At 39.3% G+C, this 18,470-nt stretch overlaps 1 protein-coding gene across 1 annotated transcript in view; it reads right to left on the bottom strand.

Annotated features, from left to right (window-relative positions):
- Nucleotides 1-12,770: 12,770 nt before the first annotated feature.
- Nucleotides 12,771-18,470, bottom strand: part of MACIR (macrophage immunometabolism regulator) — a 64,422-nt gene continuing 58,722 nt past the window's right edge. Inside the window, exon 6 of the transcript XR_012130026.1 lies at nucleotides 12,771-12,924. The gene's annotated coding sequence lies outside the window, so the exon portion shown is untranslated. The remainder of the gene's footprint in view (nucleotides 12,925-18,470) is intronic.

Here is an 18,470-nt window from a genome sequence, read left to right on the forward strand (position 1 = left end):
ATAATAGGGGGAGTCTAGTAACCCTAATGTTGTTCAAGTAAATGTACATTAATGATATCAAAAAAAATTTTTTTTTAATATCTTAAGAGTCCACTAGTCTTACTCCCTTATTCTGTGGAGGAAGTGAGGTCCCACGGAACTTACAGAGCCACAGGAGCTAAAGGCACCAGAACCCAGGCCACAGACTCCCAGGCTGTCCAGTATGTCTTCAGTTAGTTGGCTTGGGTGTCAAAACAAAATGCCATAGACTGGGGGCATAAGCAATAGACACGTATTTTCTCACAGTTGTGGAAGCTAGAAGTCTGAGACTAAGGTGTCAGCATGGTTGGTGGTGGCCTAGTGAGGGCTTGCTTCTGGGCGAGCAGATGGCAGCCTTCTCACTACGCACTCACCGGGCCTCTCCTCACTGGCTGTGTGGGAGAGAGTTCTCTTTATCTTCATATATGGCCACCAGTCCTATCAGATTAGGACTTCACCCTTGTGACCTCATTCAACATCACCTCCTAAAGGCCCTTCTCCAAATACTGTCACATGAGGTGTTATAGCTTCAATAGATGGACTTGGGGGGAATACAATCCACAGCATTTTCCATAAAATGTATGCCACAACTTTTCCCATCACGCCTCCCTGCCAACATAACACAAAAACTGACTCTGTATTTCAACATTTCAGTATGAGGGAAATGATACTTGGACATAAAAAAAGCTTGAAGTTGTTTCTCACTTCTCAGCAATTGTTTGAGAGACTAACCACATGAAGATTTGCATGTGATACATTTTACACATTTCCACATCAACGTGTAAATTCAAAGACACAAACATAAAGGTGCTAAGCTATCCTGTGATAACCTTCCAAACACACTTATCATCACTTGCTCTAACCTGGTCTGCCTGAGTAGGTTCTCTCAGCAAATTCCCAAGAGGAAAACCTAGACTTGTGCCTATTCAAGCTAATGGATTTATAGAAAGAAAACGTATGTTCTTCGTTCAACATGTCCTCTGCAGTCCACTTACACAAAAACAATACCTCACATCCTACTTTCAAACTGTTAGAAGCAAATAAGACATTCATTGTCTGGGTGAGGTAAGGGTTGTTTTTTTCAGTTCACGGTTAAGGAAAACAGTCTGTTTGCTAAAGACAAAAAGCATATGCAGTAACTGAAATTCAGAAATAAGGATGAGAAACTCAGTTTTGGAGGAAATAGCTACACAAATCACAAACATGTCTAGAAATGAGAAAAGATGCACAAAACCCATGAAGTATCAGATAGGATAATTTGTTTAGTAAAAAGAAAATATAAAAATACATAGAAGAGACCAGGGTGCACACTATACATCAGGCAGAAAATACTTTGGGAGAGGTTTTAGAGACAAAGGGTCAAGGAGAAGGAGATTTTATGACTTCATCCCCGCAGATGGTGTGGGAGGAGATAGTATAGTCAGTCAATAAAACCTCTTTTCTGCAGCCTCCCCACCCTGCAACCACCTCCCTCAGCTGAGGCGACCCTCCTCTCCTTGGCTCCCAGGCACCCAGGATAGACACCTGCGCTGTAACCCTTCTACACTGTCTTGCAGTGTTTTTCAAAGTATGGTTCTCACACCATCTGCCTCAGACCCACCCCTGCTGTTCCCCAGCCCACCCACCAGCACACGTTTACTGAAAACGCATTTTGGCAGCTGTATAAAATACATCCCTCTAAGGATGGGCTCCGGGCTCTGCATCTTATCTGGCCTTCCCCTGGATTCTTCTGTATACAGTGCCTTTTGAGATTTGCTGCTATATGTTAACAATTAGCTCATCTCTCACCAAACTGCGATTGACAAAACGTTGATGACAGATATTGTGATTTATCCACCTCTTTATCTCCAGTGATAACCTTGAATAGGTCCTTAATGAATGGGCGTTGACTGGGACCCTAAGAAGAACCTCCCAGGAAGCAGAACGCAGAGAAGTGAATTGATCAAATGACCGACCAAAGCTAAAGGATGGCATTACATTTTCAAAACTGAGACGAAATAAGCAAGAAATTATGTTGGGTTCTGCTTAAGAATTGACTCAGTACTTCACAAACCATTTCTGAAACATTTACTAATCTTGCTCTGTGCAAGATCAAGCCAGGGTTAGCAGAGACTCCAACATGTCCTGTCACTTGAGTGCAGTAACTCAAGAAGGACACAGTGGTGGCACTTCTGGATGCCAGTGAGGAGCAGCAGGGAGATGGCCATCAAAGGAGCCGGGGAGCTCCTCACTGCTGGGAAGGGCAGAGAAGGATCTGCAGCTGAAATTGAGGTCAAGACAAAACCACATGTGAAGCGAGGTGTCGAAATGGAGCCTGTAGGATTCACACAGGAGGACACACAACAGAAGTGGACCCTGCAGTGGAGCTGATCCTTCCTACCCGGTATCTGAGAAAACAGAAATCAGGATTGGGGGTGATTTTTCAAGACAGAAGAAACCAGGATGACAGGTGGTCGGGGGAAACTAAAAAGCGAATAGTGAGATCCTAATTTAAATCTGTGAAACCTTGCCTCCCATCTGACTATGTAGGAACTACGGAGTAGGGTTAACCTTGGCAACTTCTGGCTTGACGTAAAAGCACACTCAGGCTTATAGAAGCAGAATATGCTACATGTCCAGAGAAACAAGCTGTAGAATGTAAATACTAGGTCATTTCCAGTTTTCCTTGTCATGCTGGTCTGTAGGTCAATCTAGTTATGATACCAACATTAAAAGGGACTATATTTCAAATTAGGTTCTAGGGAATATATGTTTAAACTCATTTTTATTGCTTATTTATTGTAAGGTGGAAAATGTTGTACAGGTGGAAAATATTTAAGCTTTTACAAAAGGAAAGGTATCAGCCTCAGGTACATTCTGCCTATGATGAAACTTAAACCCAGAGCACAAGACAGCTGACAGCTGATGAGCAGTTCAGAACAGAAATGGCGAGAGAGAAGTCTCTTACGTCTAAATAGTTAGGAGCTCCTAAAGCAAAACTACCCAGTATTTCCAAATATAAAATAATCCTCACTATGTTCTCTTAGCCCAAATCTATACTTTTCCCCAGATTCTCTACCATGCTTAAGGGCATAATCATAGCCCTTGTCACACAAAAAATCATGAAGTTCTTATTGTTTATCAAAAACAACTAATTCTTCTCATTTCACACTCAGTACTCAAAGTCAGTTACACTACTTTCTAAGTGGAATAACATATTCTGGGGTAAGCAATGTTTTACGTACATTATTTATATCTAGAGCAATGCATGGTTTTTCTGGTCATTTGCCTGTATTTTTTCCCCATTGCATTTTATTCTGAAAAGTATCAGTGTTATAAAAAAATTGAAAGTATTGTTCTGTAAATACCCATATACTTAGTTTCTACTCTGTCATTTGTGCTATATTTGCTTTATTACATATCAGTCCATCTATCCTTCCATCAATCTATCTTATTAGAAAGTAGATTGTAGACATCTGAACAGTTCATCCCTAAACACTTGAGAACATCTATGATTAGTTACAGTCATTTTGAGGAAGGGAATTTCCTTCATATTGAAAGGCACAAATCCTGTGTAGCATTCAAAGAGTTACCCATTCTTGATTTCTCCTTCTTCCCCTCCACTCCTCTCATATCCAGATACTTTTATACTGCTCAACTCTCTCTCTTCCAATCCCACAGCTTTAGTTCACACCTTTGTCATAACTCATCTAAATGACTGAAAAGTCATCCAGTTGCTTCCATGTTAACTCATTTCCACAGCAGTGTCAAGGTGATTTTTCTAAACCATATATCTGATGTCATTTGAATTCCCATTTAAATTCTTTCCATGATTCTACTCCAAACATTTAGAGGAAGCGTTAGGATAAAATCCAATCTCTTGAGCACGGTACACCAGGATTTGATGGTACCCTGTCTTTTTCTCTGGCCTCATTTCTTGCCACTTCCCACCTTCCCTAGCCTCTTACCAACTCCTTCTCACAAAAACACTAGTCACTAAAGATGTAAATTTCTCTGCAGTATTTCATGCTTTGCACCCTCCTAGAGGGTGTCCCATCTTTCTGCAAGGCCCTGTCCTCCTTTCTTCCCCTAGCCACCCCCTCCTCACTGCTCCTGACTCCGATCAGACATAACCTCCTCTGCTGAGCCCACATGTCCACCTGCTGCCCACCCTGCAGACTTGGCTGATGCTCCTTCTAGGATTTCCTAAATATCAAGTGCACACATCTTATTGAAATGTTTGCCCCACTATTTGTTTGTCAGTCATCGCACCAGACTGAAGCCCTTTGAGGGCAGAGAGCAAATCCTGTTTCTCATCTCTCTGGTTCCAGATACATAAATACTCCATAGATGTTCATGGGAGGGAAGTGGACAGGAGGAAGGCAGGGGTATTTATGAGATGTTCGAGAATATTTATCATTCAAGGTGAATGGCAGGATAGTGCTAATTCCAGAAAACATTTAATATAAATGTAAAATCAAAGGGATCACTTTAGCCCTCATGGGCACTTACCTGTGACCTCAGGCAAACCTAGGTAAGAATAAGATCATAAGTCGCTTTTTAATTATTTTATTTTTAATTGTGGTAAAATACACATAACATAAAATGTATTATCTAACCATTTTAAGTGTACAGCTCAGTAGCGTTAATTATATTCACATCATTTTACACATGCCACTTTTAATTATATACATATAAGGTTTTACCTTCCTTTTGTAAAAAGCACAGACGAAGGCCCTAAGAAAGCCCTGACGTAAGGGGGCTAGATTCTTGCCTACAGTGCAGGTAGCAGCTCCGCTGGGGCTGCCCTCAGGATGCATCACAGATTACCTGGCAGCAGCTTCTAGAGCTGAAGGCAAAGCTGTCAAATCACAGTAACTGGAGAGTGTTTTCTTCCAAAGGACAAGCTCATCAGAATACGTTTCTGGTGTTAAAAATCCCATGGGCTTTACACCTGACAGCGATAGCCAGCCTACTTTAGGCCTGGCCCTGATTATCCAAGTGACTACACATGGAGTGATTTTAGAAAAGTAATGCGGATCCAAACCACACCATTACTCAAACAGCATATCAACCCATATCTTACTCAACATAATGAATCTTCATGGAGCCCTAAACTTCTCTGGACTGAAGTCCTTGGCAACCCCCACAGCACATAAGTAAGAAAAAAGATAAGAAATTTGGACTACATTGACAGTATTTGAATTCAGTCAGCTGACAGATTTGTTGCACCAATTTTAACACAGCTCCTTCACAGCACAGCCCAGCTGAGTATCTACCCAGAAGCCAGGGCAGAGTATCACCCAAATACAAAGCTTTGTGGCACATGAAGGACTTAGAAAAGAAGTCAAAATGAATCAGTCCATGGTATTTATTGAGGCTCTAATATGGACCAGCAGCATATTAAAAACTGTTGCATTAAAATTAGCATACTTGGCTCCCATATTTCAGAAATAAAACTTTCAAACTATAGAAAATCTGATCATAAGTAACATAAACCAGGAAGTAAAAATGATCATATTTGCTCCTTCAAAACTTGGAGAGAGTATAAACTAATGGAAAAATCTACAATTGACTATAAACCTCTTAGGAAGAAAGAAACTGAATGATTTGAGATGGTTATTCAGAACTGGATGATGATTCTTATGATTCACTGATTACTTTTCCTGGTCTGGGATATATATCTAATTAAGAGAAACAGAACCTTTCAGCCTCTCTTAAGCAAATGCTAATATTTACTAGAAAGTTACATAGATATTTCATTAAACTAGGGCAGAAAATGCATTTGGGCCATATCAGGGAAGGAAACAAGGAACTGGGCGTTAAGAACTGTGATTACACAAGACATTACCCTTGATGGTAAGAAGCGCCTATTTCCACTTCTCTTGGTTTTTCTCCTTTTTTTCTCTACAAACTGGCTCTCTCTGGGAGGCACATGGCCCACATATGACCCCCACCCCCACCCAAAGACCCTGTTTCTCCATCCCCTCACATCCAATAGGGATAGACTAAAGCTTCTGAGACCCAATTCCAAATTCTCAAGAAACTGGAGAGGGTAGCTTAGGTCAAGTATCCACTCCCAGATGTTTGCTCCCTGTGGCTTTTCCAGAAGAGCTACTTGCTAGGGTTCCAGATGTGATAGTGCATTTAGATGTTCCAACCAGAGGATTGCAAAAATGCTTCAGCACTCACAGCAGTATTTCACGCCTCCAGTGACTGAGTGAAGTTACAGAAATATGACGTGAGAACATCCGGGGCCAAGCTCTTAAATTACCAGATCGATATCGTTGGTTTTCATCCCAGCCAACAAAAAGCACATGTACTTTTTTCTTCACTTAAAGAAAGCACATCCCTAGAATATTCAATTTCTACCAAGCGCTTCTTTTTCACAAGAGGTAAACTCAGCTTTACATACCGGAAAAAAGCCATCTGCGCGGCTGTCCACGTCATCGGCGTGGGAGCCTCCGTCTGGAAGGCTGAGCATTTACTGACTGAGACTGTGGCAACGGGCAGAGAGAGAGCATATACCACCATTCCTCACTACAAACGCTTTGTCTTTGAAAATAGAGGCTGTGCATGGTGGCAAATGCCGGAAGACACTGAAGTACCAATTACTGACTATTTAAGGACGATGCCTTCTCCAGAGCAGAATAAGGCTCACAATGCTGAAAAAGTTGATTCTGCTGCAGGAGTCAAGTATTTCCACACTCTGCCTAACAAGCTTTTATAATCTGTATTAATCACAAGTTTCTTTGGGGATTCTTGTCTGGGGATAAGCTTAAACCACTAATTAAGTCACTGCACGTGCGATGCTCCCTCCTGGTTTATAATACGCACTTGTCTGCTGGTCTCAGCGAGGAGAGCAGGGTGCAGATGCCCACGTTGCCTGCCTCTACAGAACTCAGACTGTGGGCTGCCACCTTCTTATGGGCTGATTTGTATCCCCTCAAAATTCATACATTGACGTGCCAACCCCCAGTACCTCAGAGTGTGATTGTATTTGGAGTTGGAGTTGAGCCTTTAAAGAGATGATTAAATTAAGATGAGACCACTAGAGTGGGCCCCAGTCCAATCTGACTGATGTCCTTATAAGAAGAGGGCATTTGCACACAGAGGGAATTTTAAGCTCCAGGGATGTTTGAGCACAGAAAAGCTCATGTGAGGACACAGGGCGAAGGTGGCCATCTGCCAGATGAGAGAGGCCTCAGGAGACAGCACCGGCCGGCACCATGGTCTTGGATTTCCAGCCTTCAGAACTGTGAGAAAATAAACTGCTGGTGAAGCCTCCCAGTCTGTGGGATTTGGGAATGTTAGCCCCAGGAAACTGAGATGCTCCTCCATGAAATATTTTAATATGAGAGGATTTCCTAATCTTTTTCTTCCGTGACCCATTCCCGAGTTTAACTGAATGTGAGCTCAACTTCATCTGTGTCTTGTGCTAGATACAAAGGGAAACCAGAAGAGCGCTCCCGGAACACGGTGCTCTCACTCCCTCATGGCAGCAGCTGACTGACACGGGCAGCAGCTGACTCCTTTAACATGAGCGATACACTCTCCAATTTCATGCAGCCCCATTTTCCCTGTTGTCATATTCCTAATTGCTCCACACATTCATAACATCTGTCTGACCTCTGTAAGCATTTGAGCCCCTAAGATGGTCTGCCTAGAACCGGGCTGCTTCTATCACTGGTGCAGAGACATTGATCAAGCATCCCAGGGAGACTTGGAAGCAGCAGGCCCATTAAAAACATTTCCTCTAAAGCCAGCTGACATTGATTTTTTTGGATACACCTCTGAGGACAAAACAGAGTCACAGAATCAAAGAAGCAATAATTCTCCTCTGGCCATTGCAATTATTGAAGTAGAGTCACCTTGTATACATACCAGATAACAAAAAGTAGAGATATCCTCCTTTTTTAAAAATCATTATCTAAGGAAGGTAAGTTATTATCTGTCCAAAGGGGGATGCTGTGGATTAATGTGAATCCGGGATTTGAGTAGCTGCAGGGCTTTTTAGTCAAAGGTTGAAAAGATTAATTTTGTGCCAGATACAGTTGGTCAAAATGTTCTTTGCCTGTTTGTGAAGCCACCCAGCAACACATTAGTTAGTCCTCAGCTAGTTTATAGAAGTTGCAAATAATCCAAGAAGTGCCTCCAGAGACACTCTGTCAGCCCGGGCACCCAGACAACTCCCATGGTCCAAGAGAATCCCCACAGGAAGAAACCCCATGGCGTGCTAGTGATGTCAGAGGTCAACAGCAGTGCAGAGCTCCCTCACTCTGTCTCTCCTTAAGCCTCTCTCCCTCTCCCTCTCACTTTCCCTCTCACTCCACTCTCATTCATTCACTCTCTCTTCCTAAAGCAGATCAAAAAGATTTTCAACTGGAAGGTGGTGTGTGGGGGGTAGAGCTCCAGGGCGGCTGCTTTTGGAGAAGGCTCAGACTTCCTCAGACTTGGTATACAATCTCACCAGCACAGGCACTGGTGAGCAATAAAGACTTCAGAGCAAACAGCCAGCCTCTCAGCATTGATTTGTGCTTCCCCAGAAACTAAGGATGCCAAGGTTCATCTGTTCAGTGGCCAATGGCCTGCCTGGATAGAAGATGAACCCTACTTCCCTGCAAACACACACACACATACACACACACACACACACACACACACACACACACACTCACCACCAGTAGCCCCATCCACATATACACTGTAACAACCATTCTCACACACAAGTACACACCACACACACACACACACAAACACACATATTTCATAGTAGGCACATTACAAAAACCTATTACAAAAAGGTAGACCTAAAAATAGTTGAAAGAAATGCAACAAATATCTATTCTCTATTTTTCTCTTTGTTTCAGAATCTCCACCTATGATTTACACTAACCTAGATTTTAACAATGACATTTGAAGGGAAATATCTAGCACATTTGACAGTAACCCTTTCACTGATCTTTCCCCTGTTTGTTTGGCCTGGTGTCTCCTGAGTCTAAGTCGGTTTAGCTAGTGGGTCTGCTGTAGTACTCTCTGTTCAGTGTATTCTGAAGAAACAGGCACAGCTGCATTTTGTAACTAAGTATCAGACCACATTCTCTCATCATGTCTGCCTTCTTGCCCAAAAGCAATGAAAGCTTCTTTACTAACAGAGCAAAATTCAGTGTAAGGCAATCAAGTCCCTTTGGACTATGGGGTGTGAGAGTAGTGTTTATAGTTTTTTTTAGAACCCTACTTCCCTCCAAACACACACACACATACACATACACACACACACACCACCACCAGCACCACCCACATATACACTCTAACAACCATTCTCATATGCAAATGTGAGAGTGGACTAAGTGCACTATTGGGTGTGAGAGTAGTGTTTATAGTTTTTTCAGAAATAAAAATTGAACACATTACCCCCAATCTTGGAAAGAGATCATCTAAAAGCAGTCAACTCATGATTATACTAAGCCTAACATGCTAGCAGATGATCTCGAGGCCTTTATTTCCTTCTGCTGCCTACTTTCTGTTTCACTGTTCTTTACCTTCTTTATCAATGTGCAGAGTGAAAGGTCAGGGTGATACATATGTCAATCCTTTTTGTTTTATCTTTGTAGCTCTGCAAAAGATTTGGAAGAGGAACAAGCTGTAACACACATGAGATGTAAAGATCACCTGAGGATTTTAATTAACTTTGTACTCTTTGCTCCCCAATTTGTATAGTTAATTTAGAGTTGGATGTATAAGGCTTTGCATGAAATAATTGTGCCTTTATTTCTCTGTCCTTGGCTCAGTACAAGAAATCCTCCAACAAGCAACTTGGCAAATGAAAGCAATCGATAAGAGCCTGCAAAGGGCTTGCTAACCCAAACTATAATCGATACCACATTCTTCGGCCAAATTGTAGGTCAACCACCCAAAATGCTCGAAGGTCGATGTCTCTGGTTGGATTTGACATAAAAGAGAATTGCATTTGAATTAGATAAATAACTCAGTAATATTATAATTGCACAAAAATTGTTGTCATCTCTGTCCACTGATTAACTCTATTTGACATAAAGAAAGTCCCCTAAATTTTATAAACCTCAGTGAACACATCTACAATAGATTCAATGCCCAACTTCATTGTGACATGACTGTGAGTTGTGCATATGGGCTTTTCAAACTGTTCAAGCAGAATTTTAACATTCTGTTGTTTGAGAATGATTATAAGGTGCATAAACCAAGTGAGTTGTATTGCATAGAAAGTATTGGCTGCCAATTAACTTCAATGATACTTATTCCATTGTTCAAATATAAAGCATTCAAACTAATCACCGTAGAATTTCCTAAGGCTGTGTTCTTTGTTTCAATCAATATTTGCCTTCACTATATTGCAATAGTTGAGAAATTATCTCTAGCCTGACCAAGAATAATTGACTCCAATTTACCTGCAATTAAAAAAAATATTATCATTTCCTTAATTTTGTAAGGCCGCTATGTTGTCACTTATGAGTAATTGTTGTTGCTTGTGGTGTAATGACTTACCTCTAAATGGCATAGGGAAAAAAACAAATTTTTTTTCCTATCTTCAAAAATAATCAGAAGTCAAAATGCATAGTGGCTGGGGAGTTTAGGGTTTAGGGTTATGTGGAACGCAGCTTGCTTCCTATGCTTTTTCAAAGAATATGTTCTTGATTCTGATGTAGATTGTAGCTAAGAATTGGGTTGGGAAAGTTTGACAGCTTTAAATAAATAGATTTACTTCATGCACTAGGTCAAGGTCTGAAGTCAGATTTTTATCCACTCACAGTAATGATTTAATGTATATTAAGAGTCACTAGTTAGACTTATCAAGAATTAATGCTAATGACCAGTGAGCAGTTTTATGCAAATAAAAAAGCTGACATTCATATTTTGTATTATAGAATACCTCTGGCAATACCTCACTAGTGAGAAAGAAGAATAAAAACAACTAACATTAGTTGAGCTCTTTCTAAGTCCCAGAGCTTTATATGGATTATGTCATTGAATCCTCAAAAAATTCCATATCATAAAATCGAGACACAAAGAGGTTGAGGACTATGTTCAAGGTTATACAGTTATTAAGGTGCAGAGACTGGATCTGAACTGAAGCATTCTTGCTCCAGATCCCCTATCTTAAACTATTATGTTATATTGCCTGTAAACTGAATTATAAATCACATTTCTACATAGCCAAGCCTGAACGGTTTTGGATGAGCTACAAAAGGCCAAATTCTCATGATGTCGTTAGACAGTTTTCTTTCCCTCCACCTTTCAACATTCAAAAAGCACAGGTGATATGCAATCACCATCTGAATTTCCTAACTCTTCTCATATCTAGAGCACAGTTCTTTAATTTTCCAATGTAAACTAGAAACAACATATATAGGAGAGCATAAGATTACAGTACAAAATAAAGAATCACCTCATAGAAACCAAAGCAACTAGGGAATTAAAGTTAATACTGACTGGGTCACGGATATGAAAATGAAAATGGGTCATGGGGTTTAAGTCTTCTTTTCCTTCCCCTCAATGACCTATATCACCTCACACGTAGCTCAGACGCGCCTGTGCACACCCAGTTTGTTCATCGTCCTCAGCCTGCCATGAAACCTTTTTCAGTGAAATACCAACGGCCTGCAATGATTCCCCCTCAAAGCTACCAAGCCGATCTTTGCCACTAACCTCAAATTTCCTAAAGTCTTGTTTTCCCATAAATCCATTCAAAATTGATCATTGGAAAGCTAGGGCTAAACTATTCTTCATCCTGGACATGGGAGTTCAATAGCTACATTTCCTAGATTCTATCCAATTAGTATCCACCTACATATACACCCCTGAAAAGCACATATCCTCATATTTCTGTTTGTTGTAAGTCCTCTAACTTTTCTGTGAGACTTGCATATGGCCCAATATCCTTCAGAAGTTATCTTCTCATTCAATAGCTACTAAACCATATTACTATAACATGAGGGTATGATCCTCGAATTTTTGTCAGCATAGTTTCTCATAATAAAAATATTTGACACCTTTGATTGAGAAGCACATAGACTAATTGATGAATTAAATTTTTTGAATATCTTAAAATACAGTTCAAGCATACCTCAGAGATATTGCGGGTCTAGTTCCAGACCACAACAATAAAGCAAATACTGCAATCAAGAGAATCAAATGACTTTTTTGGTTTCCCAGTGCATATAAAAGTTTTGTTTACACTCTATTGTAGCCTATTAAGTGTGCAATATCATGTCTAAAAAAGCAATATACATACCTTAATTTAAAAACACTTCACTGCTAAAAAAAATGCTAATCATCACCTGAACTTTGAGCAAGTTCTGATCACTGATCACAGATTACCATACCAGATATAATAATAATCAAAGAGTTTGAAATATTATGACAATTGCCAAAATGGGACCCAGAGACATGAAATAAGCAGATGCTTTTGGAAAAATAATACTGAAAGACTTGCTCAAGGCAGGGCTACCACAACCTTCTATTTGTAAAAGACACAAACTCTGCAAAGAACAATAAAAGGAGGTATGCCTGTAGCCCCTCTTATTGCAGGGGATATACAGGGGATATATTCTAAGACCCCCAGTGGATACCTGAAACGTTGATAGCACCAAATCCTATATACATCATGCTTTTTCCTATGCAAACATATCTATGATAAAGTTTATAAATTAGGCACAGTAAGATTAATAACAGTAACTATTAATATAACAATATACTGAAATAAAGGTTATGCTAATGTGGTCTCTGTCAAAGTATCTTACTGTACTGTACTCACCCTTGCTGTGATGACATGAGATAAAACGACTACGTGAGGGGAGGAACGGGGTGAATGATGCAGTGTCAGGCTGCTATTGACCTTCCGTAGGCTCCTCAGAGGATCAACTGCTTTCTGTCTGCAGGTAACTGAAACTGTGGAAGAGGAAACACGGGTAAGAGGGGGCTAATGTAAACTTTATTATTTGTTTGAAATTAGTTAACTATATCACAATACTGTTTGTGTTTGTGAGTGTAGAGGTAATGAACACACACTCATACACACCTTCACACTGGACTGCTCATTTTCAGTGTGTATCAGTTGGCTTTGCACAAAGTAGCAAACTGAGTGGCAAGGTCATCTTTTTAGTAATAACACCAAATAATAACAGCATTGATGGTTATTTAGTTTCTGCTATTTAGCTACATAGTGTTCGGTACTTAATTTAAAAAAAGTATGTAGACATCAACCACTTCTGGCCTAAAAACTGATTTTATTTGCTCAATCCTTTAAAGTCTCAAATAGGCAGCACTAAATATAATTTGAAAAGTGTCATGTTACCTTTTTTTAAATTTTATTTTAGTATCACTAATATACAATTACATGAGCAACATTGTGGTTACTAGACTCCCCCCATTATCAAGTCCCCACCACATACCCCATTACAGTCATTGTCTATCAGGGTAGTAAGATGCTATAGAATCACTACTTGTCTTCTCTCTGCTATACTGCCTTCCCCATGCCCCACTGCTACGTTATGTGGGTTAATCGTAATGCCCCTTATTCCCCTTCTCCCTCCTTTCCCACCCACGCTCCAAAGTCCCTTTCCCCTTTGTAACTGTTAGTCCATTCTTGGGTTCTGTGAGTGTCCTGCTGTTTTGTTCCTTCAGTTTTTGCTTTGTTCTAATGCTCCACAGATGAGTGAAATCATTTAGTACTTGTCTTTCTCAGCCTAACTTATTTCACTGAGCATAATACCCTCTAGTTCCATGCATGTTGTTGCAAATTTTTTTTCTTCTTATGGCTAAATAATACTCCACTGTGTATATGTACCACATCTTCTTTATCCACTCATTTACTGATGGACACTTAGGTTGCTTCCCTATCTTGGCTACTGAAAATGGTGCTGTGATAAACATAGGGGTGCATATGTCTTTTTGAAACTGGGATCCTGCATTCTTCGGGTAAATTCCAAGGATTGGAATTCCTGGGTCAAATGCTATTTCTGTTTTAGGAACCTCCACACTGCTTTCCACAGTGGTTGGACTAATTTACATTCCCACCAGCAGTGTAGGAGGGTTCCCCTTTCACCACAACCATGCCAGCATTTGTTGTTTGTCTTTTGGATGGTGGCCATCCTAACTGGTGAGAGGTGATAACTCATTGTGGTTTTAATTTGCATTTCCCTGATGAATAGTGATGTGGAGCATCTTTTCATGTGCCTGTTGGCCATCTGAATTTCTTCTTTGGAGAAGTGTCTGTTCAGATACTCTGACCATTTTTTAATTGGATTATTTCCTTTTTGTTTGCTGAGGTGTGTGACCTCTTTATATATTTTGGATGTCAACCCCTTATCGGATATGTCATTTATGAATATATTCTCCCATGCTGTTGGATGCCTTTTTGTTCTACTGATGGTGTCCTTTGCTGTACAGAGCTTTTTAGTTTGATATAGTGCCATTTGTTCATTTTTGCTTTTGTTTCCCTTACCACTAGAGATATGTTCATGAAGAAGTTGTTCATGTTTATATTCAAGAGAGTTTTGTCTATGTTTCCTTCTAAGAGTTTTATGGTTTCATGACTTACATTCAGATCTTTGATCCATTTTGAGTTTACTTTTGTGTATGGGGTTAGACAGTAATCCAGTTTCATTTTCTTAAATGTAGCTGTCCAGTTTTGCCAACACCAGCTGTTGAAGAAGCTGTCATTTCCCATTGTATATCCATGGCTCCTTTATTGTATATTAATTGACCATATATGTTTGGGTTAAGATCTGGACTCTCTATTCTGTTCCACTGGTCTATAGAACTGTTCTTGTGCCAGTACCAAATTGTCTTGATTACTGTGGCTTTGTAGTAGAACTTGAAGTTGGTAAGCAAGATCCCCCCTGCTTTATTCTTCCTTTTCAGGATTGCTTTGGCTATTCAGGGTCTTCGTTGTTCCATATGAATTTTAAAACTATTTGTTCCAGATTAATGAAGAATGCTGTTGGTATTTTGATAGGGATTGCATTGAATCTGTAGATTGCTTTAAGCAGGATGGCCATTTTGACAATATTAATTCTTCCTACCCAAGAGCATGGGATGAATTTCCATTTATTAGTGTTCTCTTTAATTTCTTTTAAGAGTGTCTTGTAGTTTCAGGGTATAGGTCTTTCACTTCCTTGGTTAGGTTTATTCCTGGGTATTTTATTCTTTTTGATGCAATTGTGAATGGAATTGTTTTCCTGGTTTCTCTTTCTGCTAGTTATGATTAGTGTATTGGAATTCAACAGTTCTCTGTGTATTAATTTTGTATCCTGCAACTTTCCTAAATTCAGATATTAGTTCTAGTAGTTTTTGAGTGGATTCTTTAGGGTGTTTTATGTACAATATCATGTCATCTGTAAACACTGAAAGTTTTGACTTCTTCCTTACCAATCTAGATGCCTTTTATTTCTTTGTGTTGTCTGATTGTCATGGTTAGGACCTCCAGTACTATGTTAAATAAAAGTGGGGAGAGTGGGCATCCTTGTCTTGTTCCCGATCTTAGAGGAAAAGCTTTCAGCTTCTTCTCACTGTTCAGTATGATGTTTGCTGTGGGTTTGTCATATATGGCCTTTATTATGTTGAGGTACTTGCCCTCTATACCCATTTTGTTGGGAGTTTTTATCATGAATGGATGATGAATTTTGTCAAATGCTTTTTCAGCATCTATGGAGATGATCATGTGGTTTTTGTCCTTCTTTTTGTTGATGTGGTGGATGATGTTGATGGATTTTCGAATGTTGTACCATCCTTGCATCCCTGGGATGAATCCCACTTGATCATGGTATATGATCCTCTTGATGTATTTTTTAATTCAGTTTGCTAATATTTTATTGAATATTTTTGCATCTACTTTCATCAGAGATATTGGTCTGTAGTTTTCTTTTTTTTGTGGGGTCTTTGTCTGGTTTCAGTGTTAGAGTGATGCTGGCTTCATAGAATGAGTTTGGAAGTATTCCCTCCTCTTCTGTTTTTTGGAAAACTTTAAGGAGAATGGGCACTATGTCTTCTCTAAATGTCTGATAAAATTCAGTGGTGAATTCATCTGGTCCGGGAATTTTGTTTTTGGGTAGTTTTTTGATTACCAATTCAATTTCATTGCTGGTAATTGGTCTGTTTAGATTTTCTGTTTCTTCCTGGGTCAGTCTTTGAAGGTTGTCTTTTTCTAGAAAGCTGTTCATTTTTTCTAGGTTATCCAGTTTGTTAGCATATAGATTTTCATAGTATTCTCTCATAATTCTTTGTATTTCTCTGGTGTCCATCATGATTTTTCTTTTCTCATTTCTGATTCTGTTTGTGTGTAGATTCTTTTTTTTTCTTAATACGCCTGGCTAGGAGTTTATCTATATTGTTTATTTTCTCAAAAAACCAGCTCCTGGTTTCATTAATTTTTTCTATTGTTTTATTCTTCTCAATTTTATTTATTTCTTCTCTGATCTTTATTATGTCCCTCCTTCTGCTGACTTCGGGCCTCATCTGTTCTTCTTGTTCCAGTTCAGTAATTGTGACTTTAGACTATTCATTTGGAATTGTTGTTCCTTCTTTAAATAGGCCTGAATTGCTCTATACTTTCCTCTTAGAACTGCCTTCACTGCATCCTATGGAAGTTGGAGCATTGTGTTATTGTTTTCATTTGTCTCCATATATTGCTTCATCTCTGTTTTAATTTGTTCATTGACCCATTGATTATTTAGGAGCATGTTGTTAAGCCTCCATGTGTTTGTGAGCCTTTTTGTTTTCTTTGTACAATTTATTTCTAGTTTTATACCTTTGTGATCTGAGAAGTTGGTTGGTACAATTTCAATCTTTTTGAATTTACTGAGGTTCTTTTTGTGGCCTATTCTGGAAAATGTTCCATGTGCACTTGAGAAGAATGTGTATACTACTGCTTTTTGGTGTAGAGTTCCATAGATGTCTGTTAGGTCCATCTGTTCTAGTGTGTTGTTCAGTGCCTCTGTGTCCTTACTTATTTTCTGTCTGCTGGATCTGTCCTTTGGAGTGAGTGGTGTGTTGAAGTCTCATAGAACAAATGCATTGCATTCTATTTCCTCCTTTAATTCTGTTAGTATTTCTTTCACATATGTTGGTGTTTCTGTATTGGGTGCATATATATTTATAATGGTTATATCCCCTAGTTGGACTGATCCCTTTATCATTATGCAATGTCCTTCTTTGTCTCTCATTACTTTCTTTGTTTTGAAGTATATTTTGTCTGATACAAGTACTGCAACACCTGCTTTTTTCTCCCTATTGTTTGCATGAAATATCTTTTTCCATCCCTTCACTTTTAGTCTGTGTATGTCTTTGGGTTTGAAGTGAGTCTCTTGTAAGCAGCATATAGATGGATCTTGCATTTTTATCCAGTCTATTACTCTGTGTCTTTTGATTGGTGCATTCAGTCCATTTACATTTAGGGTGATTATTCATAGACAGGTACTTATTGCTATTGCAGGCTTTGGATTCATGGTTACCAAAGGTTCAAGGGAACTTCTTTAGTATCTGTGCATCTAACTTAACTCACTTATTATGCTATTATAAACACAGTCTGATGATTCTTTATTTCTCTCCCTTCTTTTTCTTCCTCCTCCACTCTTTATATATAGGTATTTTATTCTATACTCTTTGTGCTTCCCCTGACTGATATAGTGGATAGCTGATTTTATTTTGCATTTAGTTAGTATTTGGTTGATCTATTTTTGCTGTGGCTTTATTTTCTCTGTTGACAGCTATTTAGCCTTAGAGCACTTTCATCTAGAGCATTCCCTTTAAAATACACTGTAGAGATGGTTTGTGGGAGGTAAATTCCCTCAACTTTTGCTTATCCAGGAATTGTTTAATCCCTTCTTCAAATTTAAATGATAATCTTGCTGGATACAGTATTCTTGGTTTGAGGCCCTTCTGTTTCATTGCATTGAATGTATCATATCATTCCCTTCTGGCCTGTAAGGTTTCTGCTGAGAAGACTGATGAAGAATTCCTGATGGGTTTTCCTTGGTAGGTGATCTTATTTCTCTCTCTGGCTACTTTTAATACTCTGTGCTTGTCTTTGATCTTTGCCATTTTAATTATTACATGTCTTGGTGTTGTCCTCCTTGGGTCCCTTGTGTTGGGAGTTCTGTGGGCCTCCATGGTTTGAGAGACTATTTCCTTCCCCAGATTTGGGAAGTTTTCAGCAATTATTTCTTCAAAGACACTTCGTATCCCTTTTTCTCTCTTCTTCTTCTTCTGGTACCCCTATAATGCAAATATTGTTCCATTTGGATTGGCCACACAGTTCTTTTAATATTCTTTCATTCCTGGAGATCCTTTTATCTCTCTCTGCCTCAGCTTATCTGTATTCCTGTTCTCTGATTTCTATTTCATTAACAGTCTCTTGCACCTCATCCAGTCTTCTCTTAAACTCTTCCATTGTTTGTTTCCTTTCAGTTATCTCCCTTCTGAATTCATCCCTTAGC

Source organism: Manis javanica, chromosome 1, assembly GCF_040802235.1.
Source record: "Manis javanica isolate MJ-LG chromosome 1, MJ_LKY, whole genome shotgun sequence".
Classification (NCBI taxonomy): domain Eukaryota; kingdom Metazoa; phylum Chordata; class Mammalia; order Pholidota; family Manidae; genus Manis; species Manis javanica.